We start from the raw sequence: 16,337 nt of genomic DNA, 5'->3' as shown, positions 1-16,337 counted from the left end.
GCATTGCATTCCAGGACTCGGTTTATTTCTGGTTGTACGGCCTCCTTTTTGGACGGCGGTACCACGCACGCCAGAACACACTGATAACCCTGAAATCACAAAGACCTTTTGGAAATTGCACTGCCCAACAATTCTCTGAAAAATACTTTTTACTGTAGAAACAATTCTTCATCGAGAGGCTGAAACAAAGTATTAGTTCCGGGTGGAATCCGAGTTATATTAACAGTCTTTTCGTTGAGCTACTGTGGATACAGTATTGTTACGTCCAGACCAAGAGACCAACAAAAGCAATGAATAATTCCCTGCAGTTGATAAGAATACTTTCAGATGCAACCAAACAGTCGTTTCTTAAATTTTTGGTCCTTAATTTGTCTTGAGGTACCCGAAAAAATGTACAAAACGGTGGAAACAACAATCCACTGATACTTACCACTGGTATTGTTGTATGCGAATGTGTCATAGTATTCATCGACTGCAAAGGCGTTTTTCGCTCGGAATGATTGGTTTTTTATAAAGCATTTTAAGGGCTAACAAGAAGCTTCGTTTTCAAGTCATCTGCGAATCTCTATATTATTACCTATTAATTTCTACACATTTACTTGAAGTAAATTTCGTAATTCTGGAATTTCCTTTCCAGTATAATTTCCTGAATCTGTTTAACTAGGTTGCAGAAGCCTGGAAATCAGTTATGTTCCTTCCGCTTGCAGTGCAGAAGTCCACGTCTCGCAGACCTCTCTCTGTAAAGGTGCATTCACTCTCACGAGCAGTTCTAAATCTTTCGAATAATTTTTCTTTCACACTTTTGCGTGTTTCATTCTGGCGCACATTTCATCATTAGTGTAAACTTTCTTACAAAACTAAAATAAAATAAAATAAAATAAAATAAAAGGCAGACTTTGCACACTGCTTAAATAGAAGCGTTTCCTCCCCCATTCGTTTAATCAAAAACTTTGCAGCCTTTTTTGTCATTCAAAGCTGTTACTGCAATAATTTCTTCGGTCTAAGAAGTTACTGATTTTTTTTCCGGATTTTCATTAGCACAACAATCATCATTCGAACCACAATTCATCCAGTTAATTCTTCTAATGATTCCACAAGTTCAAACGAAATGTTGACATCATTCGAATGGATGTCCTAGAAATTAACTACTAAATAACAGGTCTTCAGGACAAGTAAGTGCTTTGGATTGTATACCAAGCTCTTCATATTTCATCTTTTCAAGGTTGAAGACGTAAACTGGATTCCACATCACTTTGAAACTCTGGAACCTGCAAACAGACAAATGCTATTAATAAACTTGTATGAAGAAAACACAAAGAAAATTAATTTAGTGTTTTCTGCATTGTTAACAGTCAGCAATATCTCAAAGGCAACTGCTGATTATTATGGTGATGAGTTACAGATTAGAGCAAATAGTAACTGTGTACTGTTGTGTCACAGGAACTGTCACCGGAAACTGAAATTCACTTTACAAATTATGATCGTGTTGACCTGTGTTGTATGTTAACCGATGCGTCGTCAATCAACGGTATGCACCTGCCGTGTTGCCTGTGCGCTGCCAGATGCAGCTACGGTAGGAGCGTACATTTCTCCAGCTGCCTGGAAAGCTACGCATTTGTCAGGTTTCAAAATTTAAAAAAATACTTACAGTGTGTCTCAGCAGCTAAAGTTTTGATCTATTGTTTATTTCAGTGTACTCTTGGTGTAAAAAAATTTCAGAGCTGGTTTCGATATGTCGGATGGGACCATTCCCTCGCGGGTTGTCTGCTGTGCAGGCAACGAGGAACTGTGGGGCCTAAATGTATTTCTGAGGCGAAGTTAGGAAATAGTATTCATCTGCAAATTTTTTCACATAGTTCATTGGATGCATTTTCTAACAGGGCACCGTTTCAGTACACGACAGCTACCAGCTGTGTTGCAATTCTTTGATGAGGAAGCCATTCAATGTATTATTGATAGCCATTATTTATATTCTGTTTATTTCCCAATAGTCAGACTCAGTTTATAGAAATTGGCAACACAAATATCGAAAGTAATTTACATATTAATGTTTGTATTCAGAAGTACGGCAGCAAAGGCTATTCGAGGATGGAACATATTGGCGACACTAATCGGACTTTAAAAGTCACATTTTCGAATTACAAGTTTTTAGATTATTAGTTTCACATTAAAGTGTCAGTGAACCAAGAGGAGTAGGCACCGATCTTTCCAGCCACACCACGAAAATATCAAGCTATTGTTTTACCAGGATTCTACGAATATGTGGTCCACAACAGCTGAAATACTAACAGCGTCTAAATGCAGTTTGTTACCAAGAACCATCAGACTGAGATCTCGAATTTCCATTCGCTGTTTATCGCTGACGCAATACGCTCGTGCTGCGGACAACAGGGACTTGCACAACGTAGAACTGGAGTCCGCGGGGAGCATTCACCTACGTCTACATAAATACTCCGTAACCCAAGTGACGATGTGTAGTGAAGGTTACTTCTGGTACCACTAACTGATCCTCCCCTCGCAGTTGCACTCGCAAGTGGCGCACTGAAAGAACGAATTTGTCGGTAAGCCTCCGTATTAGCTATAATTTCTCGAAGTTTCCCATCGTTGTCATTTCGCGAAATGTACCGGTATGTAGGAGGAAGCAATATGTTGTCCGACTATTCGCGGAGAGTACTCTCTCGAAATTTCGACCGCATCACCTCTCTTGTAGCGTCAGCCACGGTAATTTGTTGAACGTTATGATTTGTGGTGCTGAGCTATGAATCTCGCATGTGTGTGGTAGTCAGGTCGATGCCGAATTGTCCTTAGGTGACCTAGTGAAAGGTAGCAGAAAGCAGAGATTCTCGAGTTCCATAACTCTCCAACTCTTGGAGAAATGGTATATGGAGTTATTGGGTATGACAACAAAATGTGTAATAATTGGTCAAAGGATGCAGAATGCTCGCTAGAATGTGACAAGAATAGTAACAGGGTTGTACCATATAGATCAAGGTAACGGAAGCATATTCCAGCAGGATAATTCTGTAACCCACACTGCAATTGACACCACGATTACCTCGAGGACTGTACTGATCCTTGACTGACCGGCTCGGTCCCCCGATTTGTCACCCATAGAGCATTTCTTGGATGGGATGAGAAGGCTACACTTTCCTATCAGCCTTCAGCCAGCACTCTCCATGAACTGACAAAGCGCTCCTTTCAGGCATGGTAAGAAATTCGATTAAATTCGGAGACCGTTTGTTTCCACTGCGAATGCAAGAGGGTATTCGTACCCATGGGGGTCACACCTCATACTGATGTTGATAACGGATTACCAGTTACATGATGATGATATCTACAATGTTTGATAATTATCGGCCTGGTGCTTCACGATGGAACACTTTCCATTTCCGTCATTGTATTAACCCCTTGAAGTCTTCGCAGAGCACGACTAACGTGCAAGTACCTAATACTTTCAAAATTGATGGGAGTCAATGACAGCTCGACACAAGCCGCTCTGAAACAGCAGAGCCTGGCGTTCCAACTTAGTTCTGAAAGCTGAATCTCAGCATCGACTTCCTGGAACATAAGTCACAAATTGTGACGAGTCAGGGGCAGTGATTGCACGAGCATAGTGATTGGCAATTGGCATGCGCAGCGAAAATCCATTTGTCAGAAAATTCTCATTATATTTGATTACAGTGATGCCATAGAGGTATTAGGTAGCTGCAGAAATTTTTACCAGACGAATGACAAGGTGTAACTCGATTTGGATATCACTGACAATGTCAGGCACAATAAACTCCCGGTGCATCTAGAACAGCTGCTGCTCATGGAAAAAAGGCAGAGGTCAGAGTCGTACGAGCCTATAACCCGCGATACTCCTTTATTTGGACACAGCTATTTCGAACGACTTTGCAGGGAAAGTCAGTGTTCTATTCATTACACTATACTTTTATACCAGCCATCAGTCATTTGGTAGCATATCCAAAATATTTTTCATTATAATTCACCAAAAAGTTTAATTTGATTAACCAAATAAAAACTTTAATTCTTAGCAGACTGCGATATTAGAAAATTTATGTATCTATCTGTAATGTATTTACATTGCAGTGAACTCCTAACTGATTTCTACAACAATTTTTGCTTCCTACTAGTGCCTTCACAGATCTATACTGCATGTGTTTTTAAAATTGATATGCATGAACCATCTGCTCCCCTTTCATCTAAAGCAGCGATTTATCTTAGTCTGAGAAACGGAAACGAGAAACAGAATGAAATATTTCCTTGACTGCTGAATTGATTGTCACAACGCATTTTTGTGCAGTAATTATCTCACTTGCTATGAATTCAGCGTACACATGCGTTATTTCTGTCAAACATGACTGCGTTCTGCGTTTTGACTTGGATAACTCTGATGTTGTCAGTACGAAATATAAGCCTAGTAAAAATTATGATCTTACCTAATTTCTGGTTAGTTCTCTAATTGTACGCCATCTAGAAGACTGGAGGCTTCTAACTGCATTAAGTGTAGAACGTAGTGTCGTGTTTTTGATGATGATGAACGCAGAGGACGATGGAACATGGGTGCTCGCACACTGCTCCCCCACTGTGGTAAATTTTGGTACATGTTTCTCAGTTTATTCCGCCTAGATTATTAACACAGCGCAATTTAACATGTCATTTTAATATAAAAGGGTAAGAAAAGTTAAGGGGAGCCGGAGGTGCCTATGCTGTCCATATTAAAATCACTAAGTTTGAGGAACATTTATGAATGTACTACCAAATAGAAAAAATTGAATTTTTTTTTACATATACAGTGGTTTAGTATTGCAGTTATGACAGAGGGATTTTGGAGTATCTTTTCTAGTTTCCTTCCAATTATTTTTTTTATTAATGACCCAAATTTTTTTACAAATAATTGCTTTATAATTAAACTGAAATGAAACTACTGAACATATTGACAAATGGCTGTGTTAAAATGTACGTTTGACTACTAGGAGTGCTGTATAAAAATTTCATCTCTCTAGCTTGAGTGGATTTTGAGAAAATGTTCCTTATATTCGGAAAATTCTAATTTACGGGAAATGGCTATCGAAGTTTCTCAATACATTCCTGCACTATAGGATGGATTATCAGGGTCTTCTTCTTCATCATCCAAAAGCTTCCTCTTCTGTCTTCTTTTCTGGCCTGTTGTTCCATCATACTTCATATGCCTTTCTCTTCTTTCTGCTCCTCTTATCCTTTCTCTGTCAATATTTCTTAGTGCTCGTACAGTGTTCACCCCAGCTGTAAATCCTAATGCCTTCAGAACTTCACACTTCACACTTCACACTGTTCCCTTGGTTGTAGGTTGCTATTGCATCATAAATGCCAAAGTGCAGTGTTTTTATGCTTACAAACACCCTTTTAGGAATCACTTTCTAAATCAAATTGTTTATGCTCTCATTAGGATTCTGCGTCTTTCTGTGTAGACATTTTTGTAACAATTCTGGCTGTGCTAAGTCATGAAAAATTGGTTTTATTGCACTTATCACAGTTGCTGGCAAACCATGTTTGTGATCATAGTCCTTTTTTGCATTATATTTGCACCAGGAATCTTTTGGGCACAGGCTGTGTTGAGGGTATTCATTGGAAGAGGCAGTATGAAGGAACAATGCCAACACTGCTTTTCGCATGTCACTAACATTATTAGTATTATGCCTTATAGCACACCCATAGTATCTCTGTAGACGTTCAATCACCTCATCAGTAAGCCTGCCTCTCCCTCCTATTGTCTTTCCATCACTGAGCTTACTTGAACCCAAAGTTTGTTTGAGCCTTCGAAGCCGTGCACCCATACGCTTTTGCACATGCCCAATGCATTCCAACTTTTCAACTACAAATTCATTTCCATATGGTTTAAGTACCTCTATAGTCTTGAAACCTTTGGAGTCACCATCCCCAAGGTAGTATTTGCTAGAAGATGTCACAGGGCTATGGCCGGCCATGTGTTGCTTAGCAGAAGAACGCATTGTTTCAGTAACTGTAGTATCGCAACTTGGTATCAGTGTTAATTTTCTTTTCCCTACGTTCTTCCTCTTCTTATATACACGGTTACGAAAACGTGGCATCGTAACCAGAACAACGCTTTACACAAGAAGTATAATACTACCAACAACAGGCGCAACACTGAACTAATTCGAAACGGTAAACAGCAAAGAGACGATGTTCCGCGCTCTTAGCGCTTCATTTGTCACAGAAAACAATGTAGCCAACACTTGCACACTCGCTGTATGCGTAACATAAGGCGCTGTATGCGTAACAGGCCGAGAAAATCCCAAGCATTTCGCCAGGAAGTCACGAGAGGGTGTTAGATGCATTCAGCAGCCGCCCATTTCCTCTGCAGGCGTCGGGGAAAATGGTAATAACTCCACTTCTAGGGCGAGTAGAACAATAATTCAAAGTTTACATTAAAGAGGAATGTTCCAATTAATTTTCGGTAATTTTTGGATTTGACCACCTCCGGCTCCCCTTAAAGTTAGTTAATTAATACATACTGTCGTATTATTTCAGAGAGCGTAATGCGACAGAAGATTTAAGTAGGGTATAATGTTTCTTCTTTTTCTACGCTTATTTATAAACAACTTAAAGAATAATCTCAAAAGACACTTGTACAATATTTATTTCTACCGTTTCTATGGCTACTGATCACACACACACACACACACACACACACACACACACACACACCTTTTCGCATCTTAATAAATTTAAACATGATCCGCAATAGGCTGTAACGTGATTTATATTTAATCGTGCGATTAGCTAATTTCGACTACTTGTCGTTGTCAAGCACTTGTAAAACCAACATGGAAAAGCTCTACACTGTCTGAATACATCGCATGTATGACAACACTTTACACACTTAACGTTAAGATAAAACATTGTCACACAAATTTCTCCCAACCACATAATAACTCACAGCAGCTGGTAATTTGTTGTAACAGATTCACATTCGTCCAAAGACTTTGACACCCGATAGCATATATCATAGGCACGTTATCTGTATTACTGACGTGCCGGACTTAGGTGACATGTTTAAAAACAGCCAGCGACCAAAGAATACGTTAAGGGAATACAAATAGACATAAAATATTATATAAAGTACGTGGCGTATCACCGGGCAAACTAAATTATTTTAAAAATCGTATCGCCGCCCGCTGTGGCCGGGCGGTTCTACGCGCTTTAGTCCGCTACGGTCACAGGTTCGAATCCTGCCTCGGGCATGGATGTGTGTGATGTCCTTAGGTTAGTTAGGTTTAAGAAGTTCTAAGTTTTAGGAGACTGATGACTCATCTGTTAAGTCCCATAGTGCTCAGAGCCATTTTTTGAGACATTGTATCAACAAAAATATACATGAGGTATGTACAAAATCCGTACATACCCAGTAATGTTTGATTTAGTGAATGTTGAATAACAAACTGCTTCTGGCTGATACTGATTTTACACATTTTATATTTTGGTGTTATGCTTACTTTATGTGGCCACAGAACCCTTCCTGTTTTGAGGCTTATTTTCTCCTCATTCACAGTTATTTCCCACGTTATCTCTTTTTATATTGAACTGATCCCATGGTTTTTTAATGTATTTTACATTATTTTGATACTATTATACACTGTAGATCATGAAGTACTTTATGTTCCCAGAGCTGGTTGATACATTTAATAACGCAGGTGACATTTGGTTACCACCGTTTCGTGCATTCCATATTGATTGTTACCTAAAAAATTCTGTAATTTTCCTTTCCGTACGAACAGTCAGGTGTGGCTTCTGTGTGTCAAGAAATAGCTTTCAGACACTGATGACTTACGATATATGGCAGACGTTATACCTGGCACCCCAACAGCTGATGGAGTATTCCATTTCTATTGTTTGTGAAATTTTGTATATACGTCTATATTTTTGTTAACATGATGTTTAAAATAGTGTAGCTTGCCTGGTGATATGCCATGTACTGTAGATACTATTTTATGTCTATTTGCATGTCCTTACTGTATTCTTTGGGCGCTCACTGTTTTTATACATGACACAAATTAAGTCTGGCACGCCAATAATATACACTACTGGCCATTAAAATAGCTACACCAAGAAGAAATGCAGATGATAAACGAGTATTAATTGGACAAATGTATTATACTAGAACTGACATGTGATTACATTTTCACGCAATTTGGGTGCATAGATCCTGAGAAATCAGCACGCAGAACAACCACCTCTGGCCGTAATAACGGCCTTGATGCGCCTGGGCATTGAGTCAAACAGAGCTTAGATGACGTGTACAGGTACAGCTGCCCATGCAGCTTCAACACGGTACCACAGTTCATCAAGAGTAGTGACTGGCGTATTGTGACGAGCCAGTTGCTCGGCCACCATTGACCAGACATTTTCAATTGGTGAGAGATCTGGAGAATGTGCTGGCCAGGGCAGCAGTCGAACATTTTCTGTTACCAGAAAGGCCCATACAGGACCTGCAACATGCGGTCGTGCATTATCCAGCTGAAATGTAGGGTTTCACAGGGATCGAATGAAGGGTAGAGCCACGGGTCGTAACACATCTGAAATGTAACGTCCACTGTTCAAAGTGCCGTCAACGCGAACAAGAGGTGATCGAGACGTGTAACCAATGGCACCCCATACCATCAAGCAGGGTGATACGCAGGTAGGCGATGACGAATACACGCTTCCGATGTGCGTTCACTGCGATGTTGCCAAACACGGATGCGACCATCATGATGCTGTAAACAGAACCTGGATTCAACCGAAAAAATGACGTTTTGCCATTCGTTTATGCAGGTTCGTCGTTGAGTACACCATCGCAGGCGCACTTGTCTGTGATGCAGCGTCAAGGGTAACCGCAGCCATGGTCTCCGAGGTGATAGTCCATGCTGCTGCAAACGTCGTCGAACTGTTCGTGCAGATGGTAGTTGTCTTGCAAACGTCCTGATCTGTTGAGTCAGGGATCGAGACGTAGCTGCACGATCCGTTACAGCCATGCGGGTAAGATGCCTGTCATCTCGACTGCTAGTGATACGAGGCCGTTGGGATCCAGCAGGGCGTTCCGTATTACCCTGTAAAATGTAGGTCTATCTGCAGAAAGTTACAGAGAAGACAGTTTACAAAGTGATGCAAAGACAGACAGCTTGCTTTAAATTTCTATACATAAAATTATGCAGGTCGTAAAAGGAAAATATTAATGTCCTATAAGTGCAGATTCAGTGAGTTACACCTAAAATCAGTTGTCTCATGTGGGGATACGAAATGTCTGAAGGACACTTCATAATACTATATATGCACTGTAAAACACAGACCTTACAGAGGTGTATTACATTCTAGGACAGGCCAAACCGACGATAGTAACATTATCTCTGCCTGGGTAGGATTCACATGATGGGTGCGAACGCTGAGGAACTAGACATAAAGATGTTTGGATCGGACCGGGAGGCGTACCTGGATTGGCGAAATAGTTAAGGCGAAAATTTGCGTGCTACGGTCGCAGGTTCGAATCCAGCCTCGGGCATGGATGTGTGTGATGTCCTTAGGTTAGTTAGGTTTAAGTAGTTCTAAGTTCTAGGGGACTGATGACCACATAAGTTAAGTCCCATAGTGCTCAGAGCCATTTGAAAATTTGCGTTAAGCTGGGAATCCATGCTTGAGTCCCAGTCTGGCACAAATTTTAATGTGTCAATAATAAATTGTAGATCGAGCGAGGTGGCGCAGTGATTAGCACACTAGACTCACATTCGGGAGGACGAGGATTCAAACCGCGCCCAAACATCCTGATTCATGTTTTCCGTGATTCCCCTAAATCACTTCAGGCAAATGCCTCTATGGTTCGTTTGAAAGGGCACGATTGGCTTCCTTCCCCATCCTTCCCTAATCCGAAGAGACCGACGACCTCGCCGTTTGGTCCCCTCCGCAAATCAGCCAACCAATGAATTGTACAACTGATTTCTAATTGTATTCGCCATTTGCGAATGCATTTCGTCTCTTTAATACGACTGTAGATCGTCAGCAGTGTCTAGGATATTGCACACACTAAAAAACAGACACTAAAAAATACGGACTTAGCAAACTTACAAAACTGACACACTTTGGTGACCATTTTACCCGTTACAGAGAACTGCAACTGTAATAATTAGATGCCTGCCCATATTGTGTACATGTATGAAGTTACACTGACATTCGACCATGTCTTCTGAGTACTTCGCTGTGTGTGTCAGGTAATAACAGTTTCTTTCCGTCTCCTTTGTTTTTCCTTTCTTCGTAGGTAAGCTTGCCGCTGACACAGGTGTTGCAGCTTCTTCTGTAAGGCAAACACCCTGCCGTATTCCACCGTTCCCCGTGTCGCGCCACTCCAATTGCGTCGATACTGGGGAGCGGGAGGCCAACGCGCCGCCCTCCCTCGAGGAGGATCGACCGTGAGCGACTCTCGACACCATCTGCCCGGCGCGGCGCGCCGCCCTCGTGTCAGTGAGGGCTGGCTGGGTACACAGCCGTGCCGCCGACAAGCGCGCACGCCTGGCGCCGCTGTTTGTTCTGCCCCGCCTCGCTCACACCGACTTGCAGAACCAGTCGCTTCGTGCACACGGCAACCCCTCCCTGCAATTAGGCTTCCGTCGCTGGGGGCCGATTGATCCCCCTCGTTAGCCTCAGGTCACACACAGCGGAAATTGCTCCGCGCTAGCTTCACAAAACTAATAAGGGAAGTATTTAGTCGGACAGTGATAGGATTTGAATGTGTTGCAAGATTGTTTCAGATCGTCAGGAATTCAAGATTGTGGACTTAACTAAACTTAGTTTACAATGTCATTGAGTCCCAAATGCAATCAGTCAATTTTTACGAATACGTGTGAGTACCAATTTGTTGCTATATGAAATGGAATGGTCACATGGACTCAGTCGTACGTAAGACAGGGGGCATGCTTCAGTTAGTTGGCAGGATACTGGGGAAATGCTTTTACTGTAGAAAAGAGATTGTTTATAAATCGGTTGTTCGTCCCATCTTAAAGATTTCTCAAGTAGGTGGGACGAAATCCAAACAGAACTAATAGAGGATATCAAACGTATACAAGGAAGGGTGGCACAGAAGTCTTCAAACAAAGCTTCAAGAACGAATATTGGTTGAAATGGTTCAAATGGCTCTGAGCACTATGAGACTTCTGTGGTCATCAGACCCCTAGAACTTAGAACTACTTAAACCTAACTAACCTAAGGACATCACACACATCCATGCCCGAGGCAGGATTCGAATCTGCGACCGTAGCGGTCGCGCGGTTCCAGACTGTAGCGCCTAGAACCGCTCGGCCACCTTGACCGGCGAACGAATATTAACAGACAAATATAGATGCATTCTTCATCGTCCTAAGTATCGATCCTGATGCGCCACCGAAGACGAGATGAGACTGACTACAGTACGTATGCAGATTTTTAAGGAATCTTTCTCCTGCGCTCAATAAACTATTTGAACGAAAAGGAACCTTAAAATATTGTAACATACTAAGCATCGTGTGCCATGCAATAGACAGTTTTTTTCCGTTACTGAATTTCGATTTCCCCCAAAGGGGACGGGCTGGCAGCAGCGTAGTACGCCGCTCTTCAGCCTACAGAATTTTAAAGCAGAAGAAGAAGATATTAAACAATAAAAGCAGACAATAAAAACGGCAACTTAAATTGTAAATGACGGAAAATTGTGGAAGGTAAAACATAAAACAAAGGGGCGACTGTAATAAAATACACAGGAAGCAGGAAGCAGACAGGTAAAATAGTAGGCAGACAACTAAAAAAACAAGGTGACAGTCTGGTTTCTGTTCGCAAGAGATATAAAAATCACAACCAGTGACAGTATGATTTCTGTTCGCAACACTTCGGAAAAGATGCGCAACACCGAACACTCACTTAAAACACTGCACTAAAAAGTTGGCACGAAGATGTCACACCACAGCCAATGGCAGATTGGGGTGACCTGGACAGATGAGGTGGAAAAAGGGGGGAAGGAAAGGAAAAAAGAAGTGTGGGGGGAGGACTCGACGGAGGGAGTGGACTCATAAGGGGGGGAGGCAGACGTGAGAGGGAGTGGGGTAAGGCTGAGGAGGGGAGTGGAAAAGGAGGAAGGGTGGAAGAGAGAGGTTAGACGAGGAGACAACAGGATGGAGGGGGGGCAGAGGCAGTCCGGGGAAGGGAGGAGGAAGTGAGGATCAGAGCTGATAGGAGGGGTAAATGGAGGGAGAGAGGATGTCATCCGGGATGGGAAGTCGACGGAAGCCACCTTGGGAAAGGAGATGAAGGGTGTAGGGGTGGAGGGTAGGGGGGACACGACGGTGAAAGTGTGGCAGAGGGCTAGGGTTGGAGAGAAGAGGAGCAACCAGGGGATGAGGGGGATCAAGGCGGTGGGAGATGTAGAGGATGCGAATATGTTCGAGGAAAAGGAGCAGATGGGGAAAGGAATCAGGTTATAGAGCCACCTCGGGAAGGGAGATGAAGGGTGTAGAGGTGGAGGGTAGGGGGGACACAACGGTGAAGGTGCGGCAGAGGGTGGGGGTTGGAGAAAAGAGGAGCAACCAGGGGATGAGGGGGATCAAGGAGGCGGGAGATGTAGAGGACGCAGATATGTTCGAGGAAAAGGAGCAGATGGGGGGAAGGAATCAGGACATAGAGGATCCACGTGGGGGATGGGAGGCGTATACGGAAGGTGAGGCGGGGTGCATGGTGCTCGAGGATCTGGAGGGACGTATAGAATTTGGGGGGAGGGCGGATATACAGGTGGGACTGGCATAACAGAGGATGGGATGGATTAAGGATTTGTAGATGTGGAGGATGGTAGAGCGGTTCAACCCCCCTGTCTGGTCAGAGAGGAGTTTGAGCAATACACAGGGGCTTGTTAGGTATATATGTAGAGGCACATCAACAATGAGATATGACATTTAATGGGCGACATTCTTGGAAAAACGTCTCTCGGGTTTGTTGAAGTGAGAAATCTGTTTCAACGACTTTCCATGCAGTTATTGCAGAAGTTAACTGTCGTATTAATAGGTCACATGTGTCCCAATGACATGGTTCGAATTAATGTGACAACCATTTATGTTCGTCAACATATAGATAATAGGGGATAGACGTGCAACTGGCGGGCAACCGACCGCCCAGGTGAAACAAGGAGGTAGCGAAGTAGCAACAGTATCTCTCCAACGATCCCTCGGCGAACTTTGTAACGTATGGGTCTGCGTAGCAGGCGCCTGCTTCGTGCGCCCATGCTGACTGCTGTTCATCGGCGACAAGAGCTGGAATTTGCACGCCAGTAACGCAGCTGGACATCCACTGAGTGGCGACCGGTGGCCTTTTAAGCTGAGTCACGTTTTATGTTCAATCGGACAATTGGCCGTTGGCGTGTACAGCGTGTAACGTGTGGAAGCAAACGCCTTCAACAATTTTCGGAAGGCTCCAGGCTGGAGGAAGGAGCTTTATGGTCTGGGGAATGTTTCCGTAGAATTCTCGGGGTGACCTCGTCATTCTGGAAGGCACAGTGTATCACCAGAACTATGCATCTACCCTTGGGGACCATGTCCACCCCTACATGGAGTTCGATTTTCCCTGGTACTATAATGCAAGGATAATGCAATGTGTCACATAGCTCGCAATATACCTGCGAGGTTCGAAAATCGTCAGGATAAGTTTACCGTATTCTCCTGGCCACTATACTTCCCGGACTGCAAAATGTGGTTCTACAGGCCTTTAACAGGTTGTCACGTTAATGCGACTGGACAGTGTATTTGTGAATTACATCTACATCTACATCTACATCTACATCTACATCTACATCCATACTCCGCAAGCCACCTGACGGTGTGTGGTGGAGGATACCTTGAGTACCTCTATCGGTTCTCCCTTCTATTCCAGTCTCGTACTGTTCGTGCAAAGAAGGATTGTCGGTATGCTTCTGTGTGGGCTCTAATCTCTCTGATTTTATCCTCATGGTCTCTTCGCGATATATACGTAGGAGGGAGCAATATACTACTTGACTCTTCGGTGAAGGTATGTTCTCGAAACTTCAACAAAAGCCCGTACCGAGCTAATGAGCGTCTCTCCAGCAGAGTCTTCCACTGGAGTTTATCTATCACCTCCATAACGCTTTCGCGATTACTAAATGATCCTGTAACGAAGCGCGCTGCTCTCCGTTGGATCTTCTCTCTCTCTTCCATCAACCCTATCTGGTGCGGATCCCACACTGCTGAGCAGTATTCAAGCAGCGGGCGAACAAGCGTACTGTAACCTACTTCTTTTGTTTTCTGATTGCATTTCCTTAGGATTCTTCCAATGAATCTCAGTCTGGCATCTGCTTCACCGACGATCAACTTTACATGATCATTCCATTTTAAATCACTCCTAATGCGTACTCCCAGATAATTTATGGTATTAACTGCTTCCAGTTGCTGACCTGCTATTTTGTAACTAAATGATAAGGGATCTATCTTTCTATGTATTCGCAGCACATTACACTTGTCTTCATTGAGATTCAATTTCCATTCCCTGCACCATGCGTCAATTTGCTGCAGATCCTCCTGCATTTCAGTACAATTTCCCATTGTTACAACCTCTCGATATACCACAGCATCATCCGCAAAAAGCCTTAGTGAACTTCCGATGTCATCCACAAGCTTATTTATGTGTATTGTGAATAGCAACGGTCCTACGACACTCCCCTGCGGCACACCTGAAATCACTCTTACTTCGGAAGACTTCTCTCCATTGAGAATGACATGCTGCGTTCTGTTATCTAGGAACTCTTCAATCCAATCACACAATTGGTCTGATAGTCCATATGCTCTTACTTTGTTCATTAAACGACTGTGGGGAACTGTATCGAACGCCTTGCGGAAGTCAAGAAACACGGCATCTACCTGTGAACTCATGTCTATGGCCCTCTGAGTCTCGTGGACGAATAGCGCGAGCTGTGTTTCACACGACCGTCTTTTTCGAAACCCATGCTGATTCCTACAGAGTAGATTTCTAGTCTCCAGAAAAGTCGTTATACTCGAACGTAATACGTGTTCCAAAATTCTACAACTGATCGACGTTAGAGATATAGGTCTATAGTTCTGCACTTCTGTTCGACGTCCCTTCTTGAAAATGGGGATGACCTGTGCCCTTTTCTAATCCTTTGGAGCGCTACGCTCTTCTAGAGACCTACGGCACACCGCTGCAAGAAGGGGGCCAAGTTCCTTCGCGTACTCTGTGTAAAATCGAACTGGTATCCCATCAGGTCCAGAGGCCTTTCCTCTTTTGAGCTATTTTAATTGTTTCTCTATCCCTCTGTCGTCTATTTCGATATATACCATTTTGTCATCTGTGCGTCAATCTAGAGAATGAACTACAGTGCAGTCTTCCTCTGTGAAACAGCTTTGGAAAAAGACATTTGTAAGTAGGCTGTTTATGTTTTCTTATTGCCAACGTCACGTAGCGCTCTGTATGAAAATCACTGGCTGTGCTGTGTGCAGCCTGTGGCTAGTTTGCATTGTTGTCTGCCATTGTAGTGTTGGGCTGTTGGCTGTTAACAGCGGGTAGCGTTGCGCAGTTGGAGGTGAGCCGCCAGCAGTGGTGGATGTGGGGAGAGAGATGGCGGAGTTTTGATAATTTGTAATACTGGATGTCAATTATGAATATTAAGGTAAATACATTGTTTGTTCTCTATTAATATCTTTCATTTGCTAACTATCCCTATCAGTAGTTAGTGCCTTCTGTAGTGTGAATCTTTTATTTAGCTGGCAATAGTGGCGCTCGCTGTATTGCAGTAGTTCGAGTAACGAAGATTTTTGTGAGGTAAGTGATTTCTGAAAGGTATAGTTTAATGTTACTCAGGGCCATTCTTTTGCAGGGATTTTTGATAGTCAGATTGCGTTGCGCTAAAATTATTGTGTGTCAGGTTAAGCACAGTCTTGTACAATTGTTCTAAGGGGATGTTTCACGTTTAGTATTTCGGCCTTTAGTCTGTCATCCTCTGTTTCAGTACCATTTTGGTCACAGAGTGTCTGGACATTTTTTGATCCACCTACCAATTACCATACGGCCTATTAGAACTACTTTTAGCTCGTACGACGACGAAGACGACGACGACGAATTGAAAGCTTCCGTATTCATATCTGACAAAAAGAAAAAAATCCAGTGTATTGTTGTCTAAAAATAGTTCAGAAATAGTGATATTGACACTTTCATTGTAAGAGTCAGTAATATTCCAAAATAACACTGAGAACTGCTTAATTTGGTATTTTTTTAAATATAGGCTGCAACAGAAAATTGTATTAACACACTCTATTCCAAGTGACCGT

Source organism: Schistocerca cancellata, chromosome 2 (assembly GCF_023864275.1).
Source record: "Schistocerca cancellata isolate TAMUIC-IGC-003103 chromosome 2, iqSchCanc2.1, whole genome shotgun sequence".
NCBI classification, from domain to species: domain Eukaryota; kingdom Metazoa; phylum Arthropoda; class Insecta; order Orthoptera; family Acrididae; genus Schistocerca; species Schistocerca cancellata.
This window is presented reverse-complemented; position numbering follows the sequence as displayed.